Source organism: Camellia sinensis, chromosome 8, assembly GCF_055761805.1.
Source record: "Camellia sinensis isolate YWXY chromosome 8, ASM5576180v1, whole genome shotgun sequence".
NCBI lineage: Eukaryota > Viridiplantae > Streptophyta > Magnoliopsida > Ericales > Theaceae > Camellia > Camellia sinensis.
Genome location: NC_138968.1, coordinates 40,775,405 through 40,786,478, shown reverse-complemented (window position 1 = coordinate 40,786,478; position 11,074 = coordinate 40,775,405). Strand labels below are relative to the sequence as shown.

General features: G+C 34.3%; 1 long non-coding RNA gene across 1 annotated transcript; it reads right to left on the bottom strand.

Annotated features, from left to right (window-relative positions):
* Window positions 1–2,865: 2,865 nt before the first annotated feature.
* Window positions 2,866–8,199, bottom strand: LOC145796519 (uncharacterized). Its single transcript, XR_014336984.1, has 3 exons — window positions 7,779–8,199; window positions 6,629–6,718; window positions 2,866–3,053 (listed from the first exon to the last, which is right to left on the bottom strand). It is a non-coding gene; the product is annotated as an uncharacterized LOC145796519 (long non-coding RNA).
* Window positions 8,200–11,074: the final 2,875 nt, after the last annotated feature.

Genomic DNA, 11,074 nt, shown 5'->3' with positions numbered 1-11,074 from the left:
CAATGCGTTTAGTCCAACTCAAATTTTCTTCATCCATGATACCCCTCCATTTTTTTAATTGGAGCGTCGAGGGCAGATAGTTTGCAAACGTAATTTTTGTGGACGTTTTTGTATGTAAAAGACAGAGAGCATTAGAGATATTATTATGAGTGCTCTTATTAGTACTTCATAAATTATTTTGAATCTTTAATTTTTAGCTTTCTTTTATTACAAAAATAATCTCAAAAAAATTATTAGAGAGGACATCATTAATTTTGGGACATCCCATCTTACGATTAAATTTATACACCAACTATATCATGAATATGAGAGCACCCACCTCCATCATCATTCATCCATCTTTTCGAAATCTCACTTTCAAAATCTACCCACCCTCAAAACCTTGAAAACCCTTTAGCAATAATATTCCGGCGGTAACGATTGCAACCATTTGATTACCTACATTTTTCCGACTATGACAATAAGCGAAAATTTTTCTGGCAACCACAATTTCATAAGACGAGAGAAGTACAACAATAAAAATCTAGAGAAGGTTCATAACTTTGATGTTATTTTTAACTCATAGGAGATTAGCCTTGTAAGGGTAAGTTTCTTTAAAAAAATGATAAAAATAATAAAATATGTTCGTTATTTTTTCAGGACTGAAGTCCCGAACATATGACCGAAATTCGGGAACACAGGCTTGAACATTATTTATTTGTTTGGGAACTGGTTATCGAACATTAATTTTGAACTTTTTGTAATCTGGGATGAGTCCAAAATGAAGAAAACTTGAAGAACTGAACCGTTTTAGGAACTGGGGATTGGAGATTTTAGTCTCCGAGAAATAATAGTATGATAGGTTAAGATAAGTAAGGTTGGTGACAACCATAGACAAGTTTTGTATTAGAACATTCCTTGAAAGATTATTGTGGCTCAAATCACGAGCTTTGATTTGAGAACAATTAAAATATTAGATGGGAAGTTAGTTAAATCGGCAGAAATAACATTTTTCTTCTTCTTCTTCTTCTTCTTTTTCTTCGTAGGTTTTGAAAAGGATGAGATTCTTATTCTTCTTAGTGGGTTTTGTTAAGATTTTTTGGAAGGGAGATTTTTTTTGGGTGCGGGGGGTGTGCATTCAACGAGTGAAATGTTTAAGGATAATTTTGGTATTATTTGGGGAGGGAAAATAAACTTTAAAGGTTTCAAAATTTATAAGTATGAGTTCAAAGAAATGAGGGGTCCAAAATAATTTATGGAGTGCTAATAGCACCACTCATCTATTATAGGGTAAATTATAAATACATCCCCTGAGATTTGCTTAAAATACAAATTGTCTCCTGTGATTTGAAAAATTACAAATACCTCCCTGTCAGAATTTTTTATTTAACAAAATTAATTAAAAAAGTAAAATTTCTAACTGTTCATCTATACAATAATAAAATTATATGAATTATTAATTGAAATAAAATTTTAATATTATTAAAAACTGTTAATTAACTTGATGATTTATTAATAAAATGACCTATTTGTTATGAAATTAAAAATTTTATGAGGCGTAATGTAATTTCTAGAATCACATAAAATAATTTATAATTTAAATAAACCTCATGAGTGTGTTTGTAATTTACCCTCTATTATATATACCGTTTTGATAATGCAATTAGCAGATTATATTTATATATATATATATATATAAAAGCATCTCCAACCCACTAGGCATATACTGCTTGTTAGTCAAAACGCCTAATGTGACTCACTTTTTTCAACTCTAATGCACTAGGCCTATGATTAGGCATTTTGGCTCAGTTCACATTCACTAGCTACATGTAACTATAGCTTTCAAGGCTAGGAAAAATATATTTAATCATTAGGATTATTTCTCTCCATCTTTGTTGCTGACGTGGCATTCTATAAAGTTTATAGTATTTGGATGAATAGCTAAAATAAAGAGTATGGTTAGAGTAGAAACATGAAACAGTTGACAGAAAAAATAAAATGTATACTTTATAATATTGTTTAGATAGGTAAAATGTCACTACAACAAAAAAGGTCTTTGGTGACAGACTGATTTTGTCTCCAAACATCAAAATTTCGTCACTAAAGTGATCTGTGACGAAAAAAATTTGTCACCACGTTCGTGGCCTATACGTCGTCACAAAAAGTACCTGGTGACGAAAAACAGTTTCGTCACCTATTTTTCATTTTTGGCGACGAAATGTTTCGTCTCCAAATGTTGAATTTTTCGTCCTCTAAAACACCAATTTCGTCACCAAAACTAAATAATATTTTATTTTAATTGTTTTCTACGACGAAATATTTCGTCACCAAATATATTTTTGTGACCAAAGTTTTCCTCACCAATGATATAGATTAAGGTGACAAAAAAATTCGTCACTAAAATGTGCAAAAAAGAAAATTATTCAATGACAAAAAACATTTTGTCACCAAATATTTCAATTTAGCGACGAAATATTCAGCAAATGTGACGAAATTATTTGTTTCATACTATATCATTAGTGACAAAATTATTCGTCATGTTTTTTGAAAACTTATAGCAACATTTTTTATTTCGTCACTAATAAAAATTAAAAATTTTGAAAATGAGGGTACTATTTTCTTCCGAAATTTTTTCTTTTCAGTAACAATTCCCTGCGCATTTCAATAACCTGTTCAATAAAATATCTATTACAAATCAATACAAAAATCTGTTCATTATCATAAACATCACAATCGAATTTTAGCTCTATCCACAAAAATACAACATGAATTGCATGCGGATTATAAACATGTCTCCTAATATCCACAAAAACGTTTACTAATATCCACAAAAATATAATATCAACCATATGCAGATTACCAAACACATCTCCTAATATCCAACAAAAAATGTCTACTAATATCAACAAAAATAAAATATCAAGGGCGGATTACCAAACATGTCCCTTAATACTAACAAAAATATAAAATTTACAACACAACCAAAATACATGTAAGGTAATATGAACAAAAACACAAAATGAGCTACCATTGGCCCTCCAAATTACCAAACACGTCCATATCAAATCTCGAATCTGCAAAAAAATGAAAAAAAAAAAAAAAAGTTAGACAATTATTATCTTATCTATAACATATACAATTTAACATGCATTTTTAGACTTAGTTTTCAAACCGGGAGTCCCGTGCTAGTTCCGTAAGTTTCCACAACTCACATTGGTCCATCCCGAGGTGTTTGAGGTGTTTCCCGGGCCGTCTCGTGGCTGTTGCACAATTTTGGCCCCCGAAGGCCTATTTTCAAGCTTAAGTGTGAAAAAGTACATTTTTGGACTTAGTTTTCAAACCAGGAGTCCCGTGCTAGTTCCGTAAGTTTCCACAACTCACATTGGTCAATCCCGAGGTGTTTGAGGTGTTTCCCGGGCAGTCTCGTGGCTGTTGCACGATTTTGGCCCCCGAAGGCCTATTTTTGAAGCTTAACTGTGGAAAAGTGCATTTTTGGACTTAGTTTTCAAACCGGGAGTCCCGTGCTAGTTCCGTAAGTTTTCACAACTCACATTGGTCCATCCCGAGGTGTTTAAGGTGTTTCCCGGGCTGTCTCGTGGCGGTTGCACGATTTTCGCCGCCGAAGGCCTATTTTCAAGCTTAAGTGTGAAAAAGTGCATTTTTGGACTTAGTTTTCAAACCGGGAGTCCCGTGCTAGTTCCGTAAGTTTCCACAACTCACATTGGTCAATCCCGAGGTGTTTAAGGTGTTTCCCGGGCCGTCTCGTGGCTGTTGCACGATTTTGGCCCCCGAAGGCCTATTTTTGAAGCTTAACTGTGGAAAAGTGCATTTTTGGACTTAGTTTTCAAACCGGGAGTCCCGTGCTAGTTCCGTAAGTTTCCACAACTCACATTGGTCAATCTCGAGGTGTTTAAGGTGTTTCCCGGGCCGTCTCGTGGCGGTTGCACAATTTTGGCCCCCGAAGGCCTATTTTTGAAGCTTAACTGTGGAAAAGTGCATTTTTGGACTTAGTTTTCAAACCGGGAGTCCCGTGCTAGTTCTGTAAGTTTCCACAACTCGCATTGGTCAATCCCGAGGTGTTTGAGGTGTTTCCCGGGCAGTCTCGTGGCTGTTGCACAATTTTGGCCCCCGAAGGCCTATTTTTGAAGCTTAACTGTGGAAAAGTGCATTTTTGGACTTAGTTTTCAAACCGGGAGTCCCGTGCTAGTTCCGTAAGTTTCCACAACTCACATTGGTCCATCCCGAGGTGTTTAAGGTGTTTCCCGGGCCGTCTCGTGGCGGTTGCACGATTTTGGCCCCCGAAGGCCTATTTTTGAAGCTTAACTGTGGAAAAGTGCATTTTTGGACTTAGTTTTCAAACCGGGAGTCCCGTGCTAGTTCCGTAAGTTTCCACAACTCACATTGGTCCATCCCGAGGTGTTTAAGGTGTTTCCCGGGCCGTCTCGTGGCGGTTGCACGATTTTGGCCCCCGAAGGCCTATTTTTGAAGCTTAAGTGTGACATTGTTTGAAACACGGGGTAGGGGCATCATCACTCTAGAGATTTATAATTAAATAAAACAAAAAATGCCATTGCATGAGATGCTAACACAGCTCAATGAGCTTCTCACATGCCAAAAATGCCTTAAGCTTCAACTAGCTGATTTTATTTTGCTGTCCATCAGCCAAACAAGTTACAGAAAGAATACATGCACACGTAACAAAAATAAATTGATGTGCACTTAGCAACAATAACATGAGCTTGAGGATGTGCCAAAAACCCTCCATGCGCTGCCTCTATTGGTATGGGCTTGGGGAGAACCTATTGGGTGGAGAAAGGTTTTTGGCATATTTCCTAAGAAACGTACCACCAAAGCTCAGGTGGACCTCTCTTAAAATTTTAGTTTCTAGTAATAAGGAAAAGCATATATTCAATGAACATGTGGCAAGTCACTTGCCATCACACATTGTGGAAATACAATATGTTTGCTTCTTAAACATTTGGGAAACAATTTTCTCAATGTTTCCCTGACAGTAATGGAAGTCCAAAAATGTACTAGACAGTTAATTATCTTTTATAGATTATGCAAAAGACCCTCTTCAGCAGGTTCATGTATACTCCTACATTATGCAAAAGACCCTCTCGATTTGCAAATGTAAAAACTGGCAATGCTTGCATTAACCATTTTTAAGGTTAGAATGGCCTATTCATAAGCATACTTAACGCTACTTGTATACTCCTAGAAACTAGCACACTCCTTAGATTTGTGCCCTAATTTAAAATTGAAACTTCATGGGAAAATGCTTCTAAGTTCTAAGACTCTCCTCACTATAACCAATATAGCGAATATCTTAACAAGAGTGATGTTCAAATTTCTTGATAATGTGACTCACACACCCCAGATGTGTCTAATATTATCGCTAAAGAAAGATATGACATGCATTATCAACAAAACTGAAGTATGAGAAAATTTCTAATATAAAAAAAGGACACAGTAATAGAGAATTAACAACAATAAACATGGTAATATGGTTCATATACATGACATGATGGAGCTTCTTCCATATTTTGCAATTGCAAATACAAAAATCCAGATAATTAACTTTATTTTCGTCTTTTCTTTTGTAATGCACATAAACAAGACACATAAATTTATAATACAGCGCCATGCATGTGTCCTACTTCAAAATGTGTTTGGTCAATGTGTTTATGTTGTGATGTGTCATTCCCGTATCTATGTTACAAGGCACATAGGAACAAGTTCAAAGAAAATTGAAAAATAACCAAAGATTAAATTACTTTGGAGAGGCAACATTTTACACATATCAATCAAACAATAGCATATTTAAAAGAAATGTGTACAAAACCAAGTTTAAAAAGAAAATGATAAGGTGGAAGAAAGTAACAATAATCATAGTTTCAAATGGAACATGGAATTCAATCTAGATGTATTATGATTTAACATTAGATTTATAATATTCAAAAGAAGAAACTTATGTAGATGTCACACACACACACACACACACAATTGTGAGATATTTATGAAATTTAAATAGTAGAAGGATAGCAAAGAGAAAGTTCTTAAGTTGTAGTTGTGTCTCAACTAAAATTTTCCCCTCATATAGTGAAATTACTTGTGACCCTGTGGTTCAAATACCCTAATCCTCTTAATTTTATCTGTCCAAATCAAACAAGATCTTAAGTCAGATGCATATACTTTGAGCTTACTCTTCCAAGTAGAAATCCTTCATGAAGAATGGAATATGACTCAATTGAAATAAGATAAATTGTTAGTGGCCACTACTTGCGTATTATAACTTTGTTGTTGACTACAAATGGAATTAAAAAAACAAGAGTAATCAACCCAAATGCATAGCAATGTATCAATTGTCTAAGCTAGTGTGTTTTCAAAGTGACAAAAACAGGCAAGGTTCTAAATAACACATAACATATTGTTGTACATGTTTACATTGTTCCCATCCTCGATATTCACAATCACACAATTCAGCGGGTAAAGAAAGAATTACGTTTTAACTGGTTGACAGATAAATAAATGTTACACAGTAAGGATTATTTCTAAAAAATCATAAATGAAGAACATTCAGACTTCTACAAATACAGAGAACAGAAATTTGTTATAAAAATGAGAAGTTAAACAATCGAAATAATACCTTCAAAGAGCAACACATCACAGCAACTGAGTGATGCCAAAGTGTTTTGAGAATCGATTCACGTCCTTCATTAACAAACCTAAAAAGCACCTGTCAAAGAAGCAATCAACGAACCTAGAATGTAAGAAATTTGTTAACTGGTGTCCTTAACTATCATGTACACTAACACTTGTCATGTACATCAAATGTCCAAAGTGCTTCTATAACTTAAGTATCAGAAGATATGTTGCTAGTAAGTCCAGTTCACTCACAAATAATAAGTTGCGTCAGAGGTGGTCAAATGTACTAAAGCAGTGTTGTCCAAGCTTCTAAGAAAAACTACGGAGATTTGATAAGGATGGTCTAAACAGTCCTATATTATTTTAATGTTACCTTAACAACATATTTTCTTAACCATAGATTACCAATTCAAATTAAAACATACTGGAATATTTTTCTGAAGAAAATTATCATTGCTTCCACATAAAAACCAAACCAGCCTCTTCATGTATACATGTATATATCCATTATAGAAGTACCAAAAAATAATCAATAAACTCCAAAGAAAGGAACTTTATAACCAAAAAATAGATTTACTCTAATCTTTCCTTATTGAATCTAGCATGACTCAACTTAATTACAAAAGTCAAACTAAAATTCTCATCACCATAAAATAGCTTCCATGCATGATTTTATAAAGGACTGAATATCAGTTTCCTTATGGTAAATTTCACTATTCTGGCCAGCATGCAGAATGTCAATTGTAAGCAATGTTTCTCACCTCACACTCATAGGAAAATGCATTCAAAAATGAATTATAATTATGACATGGACTCCAACATGTTGCACTCAAGTAAGAACCATTTCTAAGTTGCAAAATAAATTATTTGAAAACACACATGTAGCTGAGACAGATCCAACGAGCAAGTGTGGGTGCTTCTGGAGGGACTGGGGGTGGCCACAAACTAACATCAAAAATAAAACGAGAAGGGTAGAGTGCCAATGCCACCCTCTGAACAGATGCTATGAGTGAATATAAAGGATGGAAAGGTGTCCTCAAAGTCGAAGACCAAATGGAGTCTAGAGAAACTAAGAAATGGATAAAATAAAAAATTAAAAAAAAATTAAAAAATCCTAGATAAAAAGCAGATTATACAGGTGTAGTGAATACCTTCACGAGTAATCAATGTACAGAATTTGAACCACCATAAAAAGTATTTGGCTGTCCATCATATTAACAATCATTCAGGCTCACAATAATAAAACCAAGCAACACCAGTAACAAACCAGCCTCACCAAACTTGGCATATGGAGACCAACCAGTTGCATTCCTATTTTCTACATAAAACCAAGCAACACCAACAACAACAGAGATAACCACCAAGCCTCATAGCAGCTAATCAATTAAACCACAACCTCAAATCGGAGCATACCAGCATACCACAACCTCAAAACAGAGTAGGAGCAAATCGCATTCAACAATTTACCCAAATGGAAATCGAAAAAAAAATGAGGGAAATCGCATACAAATCTTTATTCACAAAAAGTGTACATATATATATAGAAAAGAAGATACCTGGTGCGAAATGGATGGAGAAGAGCACTTCCGGTGGTGTCGCATCAATGAAGAAAAATGAACGGAGAAGAGGGCTTTCGGTGGTGCGGTTCGAACGAAGAGAGAGGGCTTCCGGTGGTGCAATTCGGACAGAGAGATAGGGTTTTCGGCAGTGCTCGTGTGCATGTGAGAGGGCAAGGAAGAGATCGATGAGAGGGTTTCACGAGCTCAGACCAGAGAGAGAGAGAGACAGACAGACTGGGTGAGAGAGTGAGAGAAATAGTGCGAGAGAGAAGAGTGATTTGGGAAGACAAAACGGCGTCGTTTTGTCTCCTTGAATTATAGGTGACGAAAATATGTTATCTCTGAAAATTTTTATAGTGGTGACGAAAGTTTTCGTCTCTAATATGGGTGCCGAAATTTTCCACCAAATTTCTAAGGGCGGGAATTTGTTTTGTGACGAAAAATAAAATTTAGCGATGAAAAAAAATTTCGTCACCTATTATTTTATTTATTTTATGCATTTGGTGACGAAATTTTGTTTTCGTCTCTAAAAATAGTATAATTAGAGACGAAATCTTATTTTCATCACTAAAACATGTATATTTGGAGACGAAATATTTTTTCGTCATGAGTTTTCGTCACCATAGACCTTTTTTGTTGTAGTGTGTCTACTATCGTTGAAGATGCTATGTATCTATGTCTAGAGCTTGATTAGTGGTGAAAAACAAAAGTGATAGAACAAAAATCAAGTATTTGGATGCAAATCGTTTAGTCTAGAATCTAGATTCATTTAAGATTTGAATCAATAAAAATTTAGATGTGAAGTTCAGAAAATATCTGAGAGAATGTAGTTCAACTTGATGATGGTCACTTCGTCCAGAGATCTAAGCATTGTGGGTAATCTCAATAAAATCAAAAAAAAATTTCAATCTTGAGAACTCACTCCAAAAAAAAAAGAGAAAAAAGGAAAGAATAAAAGTAAATATGAACTCTATTTTTTCTACTAGTAAAATGTTACTGTGAATCAGAATAACATATTACTGTGAACTCGAATAACATGTTACTATTTACGTCAATTTCGACAATGATTTTTTTTTTAAAGAATTTTATAGTCAACATAGATCTTGTTTGATAAATCTTAATGAGAGGATTCTAAAAATACTAATTTTATTAAAAATTGGCATTTAGATCAAAATTATTTTATTTTAAAGTTTAAAATATTAAATTACTCATTAAGTACATTTTGATAATAGTGGTACTGGACTTTAGACTTTTTAAGAAAAACTTTGTATACTTGTCCTTAATATATTAAAGTTTTATTATATGGTGGTGCTACATGCACCAATTAGTATACTAATTAGTGTACCAACACTAATTATAACATTATTATTGACCTTACTCATTAATCACATTACAAATTTCAAAATTTCTTAAATTATGCCATATCATCAATTGATGCACTAGTTAATACACTAATTGATACATATAGTATTATTCTTTATTATAACGGAGTTTTGACTAAATTTTCCTTACAGTTAAGGTAAAAGAACCAATAGTTACATGACATGTGTTTTTTATATTTTATAAATAACAAAAATAATCGAGTTGGGATTTTGGAGCTTAAAGACTTAATAATATTTTACAATTATATATAGTATATATATAGAAAGATGAAAGTTTTAGTAGAGCAATCGCTAATATTCAAATGGAAAAGTGTACAGAACCAAAAAGTTCTAATAAAATTATTATAATTTTTTTTATTAATGGTGTGCATTTAGAGCATCTCCAACGGTGTACCAAATGTTTCACCAAATCTGAGTCAAAAAGGGGTCATTTCCTTAATTTGATACTTCGCGCTCCAATGGTTCAACATCAAATCCGTTTCATCAAATTTGCGCTGGGCAACCGGTTGGTTGACCGGCCGGTCAACCGATAACGGCAAAATTTTTTTTTTTTTTTTTTTTTACCGGTTTGAACCTTTTTTTTTTTGAACTTTTTGAACTTTTGGTGGTCGACCGGGTGGTCGACCACCTAGGCAAATTTTTTTTTTTTTTTTTTTGACTGGTTTGAACCTTTTTGTGAACGGTCTGAACTTTCTCCGGGGCGACCTGTTGGTTAACCGGTTGGTCAACCAGATGGTCGACCCGTTCGTCTCATCCCAACGGTTAGGAACAGTGATTTGGTGAAATGCTTCGCCTGCACTCAGTTTGGTACTATTTTTGCTGAATTCTGGATTTGATATCGATTTGGTGAAACCGTTGGAGCTTAAAAAAGTGGCTTTTTCACCAAATTTTAAATTTGATGCCAGGTTTGGTTCACCGTTGGAGATGGTCTTAAACTTCGTATTGTGGTGTGCACGGGTCGATTTGACTCGGATTTATCCTTGATTCATCAGTCAAATCCACACCTTGGGTGAAGAAATTAGTGATCCATTTTTTACCGAATTGTAGTTTGAAATCGACCGAATCACAGAGTACGGTTTGATTGTCGGTTCGATTGATTTCAAAAATTTAAGATGATATATATATATTTTTTAAAATGGTAGGGATGTGCACAAGTCGGGTCGGCCTGGGTTTACCATTGATCTGTCAGCCGAACTGACACCTTCAGGTGAAGAAGTTAGTGATCCATTTTTAACCAAATTATAGTTCAAAATCAATCGAATCACAGAGTACAGTTTGACTGTCGATTCGATTGATTTCGAAAATCTAAAATGATTTTTATTTTTTTATTTTTAAATGGAACTCGACTCATACATATATACATATATACATACACACACATACATCTTTGACAATAGATGAGAGAAAATGGGAAAAGAGAGAGAGAGTCACTAATCGTAGCACCAATCACTGCCATCGCCATCGCTGAGGTGTTAGCTACCTCGCTTGCTATAGCTATCATCACCA